An 8,630-nucleotide genomic window follows, 5' to 3' on the forward strand; every position below is an offset into this window, starting at 1 on the left:
ACTTTGACCATTTTTGCCCTCAAGTCACGGTGGATTAAAGTGTCTTGTATACATGTGTGAATAAAGTGTAAATGCGTTTATCCCCCAGAGACTCTCCTGGCTGCTTGTACACCACTGAAAGCATTAGGCTTGTTTGAGGTAACATCTGGTGCAGGTTGATTATTATTGATTATTTATCTAAAAATGTAAATAATTTTCATTCGTTTATTTAAATGACTGTTTAAAACTGTCTGTTTAAAATTGTTTAAAGACTGTCTTATTTTGACTGCTATCATCATAAATAGTAAAAAAAATAACCAATCGAAAAGGCTTTACGACCAAGCCGAATCCTCTGTTGGGTGTTGCCTGTTGTGTGATTTGTGTTTTGGCCAATGCTAACTTATTTTTTTTTCATAAGTCCAACATTCAGCTGTGCAAGAAAACAATCTGGCATAAGTGACACCATCGCTGTATTGTTTTTAAATAGAGAAAACATTTTACAAGTAACTTTTATACTAAATCTTGGACCTTACTCTTGAAACAAAAAATTACCAATAAAGAGGTGGTCCATAATATGGTTATATAGTTTAGCTCCAACCACCTCCAACTCACACCTGTTTAACAGTCTCTAGTAGTCTTGAACACCTTGATTATCTGTTTTTGATTAGGGTTGAAGCAAAACTGTAGAGCTGCGGCCCTTCAGGAATCCAGTTTGAGACCTATGATATAGCCTTAATGCATTATATTTTATATTTACCAATTTTCGGATATAGCTCCTAAAATGTAAAAATACTAAATAATTCCAGAACTAAGTGCACATGAAGGCAAGATGACAGCATTTATGTGCAAATCAAGCAGCTTCTCTTAAAATAAAAATATGACAGATTACTTTCATTTGGTATTTCATTTGAACCGTTGAACCTCACCACAGCATTTTTATGTTGGTGTCTCCTAAATAAGCAACCAGCATTTAGTTAAATAGCAGGGATACATTTTATGATTGCAGTGTTGCATAACTGTACTGAGAGGACAGTTTAGTTTTTTTCTGAGCAAACAAAAATCATGAGAGTTAAGAAAAAGAGGAAGCACATGTGGTCTTCCAGTGAATGGAGAGCAACATAAAGTCTTGTCTCGGTTGTTCTTCCTGTTTTAGTCATCTGGTTAGAAGTGCAAACGTTGTGAACCATGTTTGACAGCCTCCCCCTTCACTCACACTTACTTACACACACACACTCACACACATACTATATTTACACCAAGAGACAGCCACTTGTGGGCTTTGTATAAGAGCAGTTTAACCAGCACAGCTATAGGGGATTTCAAGAGGCTATATATATGAGTGACTCTAGAATTGCAGGTATATGTTGTGTGTCCTAGATAAACCTCAAATTGAAAACAAAAATATTAATGAAACTGCTTTGTTAGCATAAATTATATAAAGGTATATAAAAACATAAAACATTATGTTTGTGTATGTATTTTTATTGATATTTTATCTCGGAAATATTAACTTGGAGACTTTCACTATTTTTTCGCTATTAGTCTCTCACTGGAGTCATACATACAGCTTCAATTATAATTAAATAATTAAGCCTAATTTTCATCCTTTTTGTGTGTTTACTTTAACATGTTAAATGAACATTTGCAAAAACATCAATTTTATGTATGATTTGTCATTTCAGTTATAAAAAATCCATTTTTGTCTGAACACTATCAGAAATAAAGGTACGGGAACTGTCACTGGGGAAGTACCTTTTCAAAAGATACATATTTGTATTTAAGGAGTCCACAGTGGTACCTCAAATGTACATATAAGTACCCAACTGTACCTAAAAAGTATCTTTGAGGTACCATTATGGACCCTTCCCATAAATTGGTACCTTTTGAAAAGGTATTGCCTCAGTGACATTTCCTGTACCTTTACATCTGAGAGTGTACCTACATTCTGGTCAACTCTATTACACCAGTTATGAAAGTAATATCTTATAACACTACTAGAAATAGCATGTGACTTGCTTAGTTGTGATGAGAAACTCTGAAAGGTGTTAAGACATTTTTCTTTTCTCATTAATTTGTACTGTGTGTTTAGGATACACTAATAAAAGCAGATTAATTATTTTAATTATTTATTATGATTGATATATATATATATAACATTCTGTTTTAGAAGTTAGCTTCTAGTTTGAAGTCAGCATCTTAAGCTACAGCACAAAATGGTGGAATATTTCAACTCTGTTATTGTCAAGTCTGTTAGTGGTTTAAAAGGTTTCACAGTAAGCTAATTTAATAATCGTAAGTAACAGAATCAAATGTTCTCTTTCACATATCAGTATGTAGCATTATTTCACATTAATAATGGATTCTGTGAAATATTTGCTCATCCCCCAGTGAAGGGTAGGATTAGGGTTTGGAGTTTGAAATCTTAAAAAAATTGAACGTCTTTAAAAATCTTACATTTTCATAAAAATTAAATATATAATAATGTTTTCTCATGAAATCTGGCTGGTTTTTACAGACCAACAATACAAGGTAAAAACTAACCGTGGAGTTCAAAAGGACCATATAGATGTGAGATTGTAAAATATAATAAATATTCTAACTTACCACTTCTTGACAATAAAGTCAGCACTCTAGGCTAACTGATTAAAAGGTTTATTTAAAATGTAATGATTTTACGTTTTATTATTATTTCATTGTAAGCTTGTTTTTCTAGTCTAGGCAACCTTGAGTAAACTTTGAAACCAGGTACTACACACCTGTACAGGAAAGACTGGCAGTTAATATGTAGGTGAAAATGCATTGTTGATGTCAGAGGATGAACAAACTGGTTCAGCTGACAGAAAGGCAACAGTAACTCAAATAACTACTCATTACAACTGAAATCTGCAGAAGAGCCTATATCTGATCACCCAACATGTCTAACCTTGAAGCAGATGAGCTACAGCAGCAGAAGAAAACACTCTGTCGTATACAGTTAACTGAAGCTACAGTTTGCATGGACACAACAAAATGTTCAAGCTTGAATCATCTAAAATTGGTTTCTTGAACATGACAGTGCATTAGCTATTTTTTTCATCCACCTGTTTGTATTCAAATTTTGGAATATTGCATAAAAAAGCTTAATGGAAAGGCCAAATGCGCATACATTTTCTATGCTCATGAGCTTAGGGTCAAGACTGAAAGGAAAACATCTCGGTAACATGCGGCCAAAATTAGTTTCCTTCTCACAGGATGGCTGGGTGCTCCCTTATAGATGGGGTTAGGAGCTCTGTCACCCAGGAGGAACTCGGAGTAGAGCTGCTAGTACTCCACATCAAGAGACACCAGCCATACCTGCCAACATTCTCGGGCAAAATCTCCTGTATTTCTGACCCATGTCCTGCCACCCTCCCGTTTGTTATTTCTCCCAGAAAACTCCTGTAATATTCGATCCTCAGCTTTTTGGTACAGTCTGTAGCACCCCTGGGTCACCAACTTTGGTATAATATCCGATCGCAACAGCCACCCAAAACCCAATCCATTGTAAAGTTACTAGCACCACAGTACAGTTACTAACCTGGTTCTCAACTGAGTTATTCAGACAAACATCCCCCAACCCCATCCCCCGGTCTCCAAGAATTTCAGAGACAAATCTTGGCAGGTAAGGTGGCTCAGGCATCTGTTTCGGATGCCTTCTGGACACCTACCTAGTTAGGTGTTCCAGGCATGTTCCACCATAAGGAGACCTCGAGGAAGACCCAGGACATGTTGGAGGAACTATGTCTCTTGGCTGGCCTGGGAACACCTCAGGATCCCCCCCGAAGGAGCTGGAGAAAGTGTGTGGAGAGAGGAAAGTTTGAGGTTCTCATCTGAGACTGCTGCCCCTGCAGCCCGGCTCCGGATAAACAGAAGAAAATTAATGAATTTGCATAAACTAAAACGGAAACACATTTACCTTATACCATTTACCTTTACCAATACCATTTTGGCTGTAACAGATCATGTGAAAAAAACAACATTTTAATTCATCTTTATTTGTATAGCGCTTTTACAGTGTAGATTGTGTCAAAGCAGCTTCACATAGAAAATCATAGTAAATTGAAACAGTGTTAGTCCAGTTTTTAGAGTTGAAGTTCAGTTTAGTTCAGTTCAGTGTGGTTTAATATTCACTGCTGAGAGTCCAAACACTGAAGAGTAATTCATCGATGCGCAGCTCTACAAATCCCGAACCATGCAAGCCAGTGGTGATAGCGGCAAGGAAAAAACTTCACCAATTGGCCAAAGTGAAGGATAAAGAACCTCAAGAGAAACCAGGCTTAGTTGGGCACAACCATTTCTACTATGGCCAAACGTCTTGTGCCGTCAGTCTAGGCGCCGGAGGCTGGAGAACGCTGGACCACAGCGAAGACTCGTCTGTCCCTGGAGTCTCACAGGAATCAGTCTCATGCTCTCAACTCCTCCATGACCACCACAACCAAAAAAATTGGTTTCTATGGGACAAATTTAATGGACAAACCAGCAGACCGACCACATTGAAAAATATCTGAAATGTTGTTTAGCCTTTCCAAAATCCCTCAGCTAAAGTCTGTCATTAAAAATCCTTCACGATTATTACCTACCAGAACTGTCTTCAGTGTCTGTTCTCACAAAAATCCTCTCGAGCCTCCAAAAGCCGCTGCCCATTCATTTCATTTGGTCTTAGTCTTCTGAGGATCAAGTAATTTATTATAAGAAAAAAAAGAGTTACATTGGCTTGTCTCACCACAGCAAAGTCCATTTTTCTTTTCATGACACATTGTGTGGAAGTTATGATTTTTTCGCAAATGTTTTATACGATATTCCAGTTTTGCGCATACATTTAATTCCCATCTTTGGACGGAAATGCTAGTGAGTTCACTAAACTCAAATACTCCCCATAATCACCAGACTTCAATCCAGTAGAGAGGATTCTTTGTGCTGGAACTGGAGATTCACATTATGGATTTGCATCTGCCAAATCTACCGCAACCATGTAATTCATTGATGACAAAACTCCTAAGGAAAAAATCTACCTCCTAAAGTGACCCTTGAGGGAGGGGTGAGCCATGCATGAAACCCCTCCCAAACTCAAAATGTTCTTCAAAGACTCGAGAGGTTAATCGCTGAAGAAGCTGTTGTCTTACTTGACCTTCTGCATCACATGTCTGATCTCATCCTTCGAGCTGAAGAACTCTTCTGCCTGACCACTTCTATTAGCTGACTCTGATCCATAATACATCCCAGCATGCTGTCTCCAGATCTGATCCCTCCTTATCTTTCTGATTTATCTCTCTTAATGTGCCGGAACATAAATTGTTGGCTGTGTTCAAGTGAGAATGATCATAACTTCATATATTATGACTTTTTGTTATATTTTGTTTGTTTTTTATTCGCGTTTTCTTCATCTATGTTAAGCTGCTTTAACACAATCTACATTGTAAAAAGCACTATAGAAATAAAAGTGAATTAAGTTACTTTTTCAGTTGTCAGTCTTTCAAATTTCTTCTGTCAGACAATGGAAATGGAGATTTGGGTTGGGCTCTTTTGACCTGAGGCTATATGCAACACCCTAGCAACCCCCAGAATACTCTAGCAACTGTATACCAAAGAGATAAACTCAACCACTTTCAGAGAATTGTGGGGGTGGTGCGTTTTCCAAGCTCAAGGAATACTGAACAAATCCAATGTGTTGTTTGGATCATTTTCAGTTTCCAGGTTTAAAGTCAGATGGTGGGCAGCCCCTGAAACTGACCCTGCTGGGGAATTTATGGGTATTTCCGAGTGTCCACCAGCTGCTGGTCGCCTGTGACTGTAAGATGAGAAATACTGTAGGATTTATCTCAATCACCCAAGGTGATGATTGGGACATTTTAAGAGCTCGAATAACTTTCTAATTTAAGCTTGAGTTTTTGTATATAGCAAGTACGGTAGGCCTATAAGTATTACTGATGACGACTGGTGTTTTGGTTTATGCATCAGCATAAAAGCCTAGCCTGTGTTTTGTCTTGCTTTTACCTTATCTATTTTAGATCACACAAAACCTACAATCTGCTGTCGCAAAAGTAACTATGCAATATCAAACTGCATTAGTTTCTCACCTCAGCAAAACTCAGGAAACCTGATATGTTTTGACAGGATGAGGCATGATGAACCACAATGTGGTATTACAAAGAAGTGCATGAAGGCAGATTTCAACTTCAGAAGGATGTGTGGTATATTTGCGATCGCAATATTTCATCCCAGTACCATTTAAGCAACGAGTTATAAACGCTTTTCATTTTTTGTAAAGGCTTCAACTTTTTCATTATTAAAAAAAAAAAAAAAAGGAATATTTGAATCCTTTTTTTAGGTTAAGCCTGTGGAGTAAGTAATACTTTTTTCCTGGATTTTCTATTTTTGATTACTACAGGCCAAATTAAAATTATGAACAAATTAAAATTATGCAGTTAGGTTTTGTTTAATTTAAAAACAATGTCAGTTTGTAAAACTATAATTTATAGTATAGAAATCTTTGAAATATATGATTTTTAGTATCACCAGGACTAATGCTGGTAAAGAAATCTGTCAATGAAAATATAGAAATATTCAGAGTTGGGTGTAAGGTGTTCCACAGTAACATGTTACTGTATTCTAATTACATTTTTGAAGAACGCAGTAATGTAACAAATTACATTTTAGTGTAATTTGATTGCGGTTACTAAAAAATGCTTCATTTAAATAACGTTTTCTGCTGTAATGCCAGTTAATAAGCATGTGCTTTTAAATTGCTGGAGAACCCGAGCTGAAATGGTTGCTGGCGATAGCGGCTGCTTCTTCAAGTGGAAATACAGACATTACTTTGATTTCATTTTTCAAAAACAAAAATATTGCTGTGAAATGCAGGCTAAAGAGCTTTTGACTGCTTTTAATTCAACCAGCAACTTGTTCAGCACTAGAACAGAAAGCATTCTACGACAATACTCGACACCAAGGAGAATACTGGCACCCAGAAACATGTCGTCCCACCTAAACAGGCTAAATTGATTTTTTTTGTGTGCAGAATCAGAAATGAAGGTATCTTCTGAATGTAAAGAGAAGCGTAGCTGCGTATGGGGCCGTTCACATATTGCGTCTTTTGTGCGCATACTGGCAGTGCATATTGCGTGCGCTATCATTTCCCAGGCGCACAAATTTGAAAACTGCAAGTCATGTGACGAGAACTGACCGATCAGCTTCATGCTTTGGAATATACATATTTCGGTAGACTAATTACCTCAGACAAACACAGAACACCCAAACACTGCAGTGCTTTTTCATACTATAGATGTCAATGGTTAGAGATATCCAGTTTTCTTTTAAATGTCTTCTTCTGTGTAAAATAATGACAAACAAGTTTGCAACAAGTGAATGCTGAGAGAATTTTTGGGCAAGATATCTTTTTAAGTGTTTTGAATATGTCAAGCTGCTGTGATCAACCAGCCTGATCTCACGAGAAAACGTAAGTATTTTACGTTTAGTCAGTTTAGTGGCTAATTCGTACGAATTCGTACAAGTTCATTCGTACAAAATTTTACGATTTTAAAAAGGAGGCGTGGCACCTAACCCCACCCCTAAACCCAACCGTCTTTGGGGGATGAGCAAATCGTACGAATTAGATCGTACGAATTCATATGAATTAGCCACTAAATCAAAAGTTACGAATTGCCGTGAGATTGTGTTGGATCAACCCATTGTAATGTTTCTGAGTGAATATTAAATTACTGGCAGAGCTGCAGTTTATTTTGTATTTTCATAGGTATATTTTATATGTTTTAAAAGTAACTTCTAAGTAAAGTAATTAGTAATCTGATTACTTTTTTACATTAAGTAATTAGTAATGTAATCAATTACAATTTTACAGTAGCAATCAGTAATTTGTAATCTATTACTTTTTCAAATTAACTTACCCAACACTGGAAATACTTTTATAATGTTTTTTTTTTTTTGCATACATTTGTGCACTTTTAAATATTGCATACATTTATGGACTATTTTCTAATCTATTTGGACCTATTAGTTTAATTGAGGACAATTAAAAAAATTACAGCTCTCAAAATGCTTTTGAAAATGACTGTAGTGGGAAAAACTGCAACAATAGCATTGTTCCTCTTACCTTTTTGCAAATCTGGAATTTAAAACTTGCGATGTAGCTTTAAATGAGTGGCGTGGCTTGGAATGTAGGCCCCTAAGGAATTTTGGAGGTCTGTTCTCTTCCTTCGTCTCCACCCTGCACTAGAAACCAGGCTGATTAAATTAGCTTGGGGATAAAAAGGTGTAAACTATCCTACACCATCCCATAATCACAATACACTACATACCACCCCGGCTGGCCTACTTTTAACTTGAAACTGAAGCTCAGGAAGCAACAGGTCCATTTAGAAACTTTCTGTAAAAAGGTACAGAATCTCCATTGCTAGATTAGAAGAAGCTATAGAGAGCGATCAGATAAAAAGACTGTTTTGATGAAGTCATTGAGTAATCGTTTACTTTTAAAGCCCATCTTATCATCTCTAGTTTTAGAAAAGTACTGAAAGCAGATGGCAAAGTCCCAAGGGCAACTTGACATGGTAATGGAACTAAAAATACAAGAGATTGTGATTCTAGCCATTTGCACAAGTACTATACGTGCACAGCAT

The 8,630-nt window shown here is 36.7% G+C and overlaps 1 long non-coding RNA gene across 1 annotated transcript; it reads right to left on the reverse strand.

The window, feature by feature from the left end:
- Positions 1-4,022: 4,022 nt before the first annotated feature.
- Positions 4,023-8,395, reverse strand: LOC130228433 (uncharacterized). The gene is made up of 3 exons (XR_008837762.1): positions 8,108-8,395; positions 4,578-4,664; positions 4,023-4,448 (listed from the first exon to the last, which is right to left on the reverse strand). It is a non-coding gene; the product is annotated as an uncharacterized LOC130228433 (long non-coding RNA).
- Between the last annotated feature and the right edge of the window lie 235 nt (positions 8,396-8,630).

The sequence above is a fragment of the Danio aesculapii genome, chromosome 5 (assembly GCF_903798145.1).
Source record: "Danio aesculapii chromosome 5, fDanAes4.1, whole genome shotgun sequence".
In the NCBI taxonomy this organism is placed as follows: domain Eukaryota; kingdom Metazoa; phylum Chordata; class Actinopteri; order Cypriniformes; family Danionidae; genus Danio; species Danio aesculapii.